The following is a 497-nucleotide window of genomic DNA, read 5'->3' on the forward strand; positions in this document are numbered from 1 at the left end:
TGTGCTTGTCAAATCCTGGAGGTTTTATTTTTGGTTTGTAAGTTACACATCTGTGTGTATCTATCCATTCTATTGCCTGAGGCAGAAAATTAAATTGTAGCCTTCTCATTCCTTAATGGGCTCTTCATCCAGCTTTAAGTTACTTACTTATATATAGGCTATCCCTGGAAACAAGTACAACCATCTCTCCTTGGTGCAGTTGACAGCACTGTCCTCTTCCTTGCTGTTTTGAGGTTGCCTGGTCAGGGTGACTTCCACCTGAATACACACAAAGAAGATTAAGCGGGTGTCTCAGGGAAGGTGCACAATGAACAAAATATTAAAATTGCATTAACCTTATTTATATGCTATAAAATTTATTTCGCATTCCACCAAACATTGAGTAATAAAAAGCAGTGCAATATAAAAAGAAAAAGTGTATCAAAAAGAAAAATGTGCTTAAAAAAAAACAAAAAACCAAAAAGCAACAATCGATTTTAAATGTGCTTCATGAGGAT

The sequence above is a fragment of the Mixophyes fleayi genome, chromosome 6 (genome assembly GCF_038048845.1).
Source record: "Mixophyes fleayi isolate aMixFle1 chromosome 6, aMixFle1.hap1, whole genome shotgun sequence".
In the NCBI taxonomy this organism is placed as follows: domain Eukaryota; kingdom Metazoa; phylum Chordata; class Amphibia; order Anura; family Limnodynastidae; genus Mixophyes; species Mixophyes fleayi.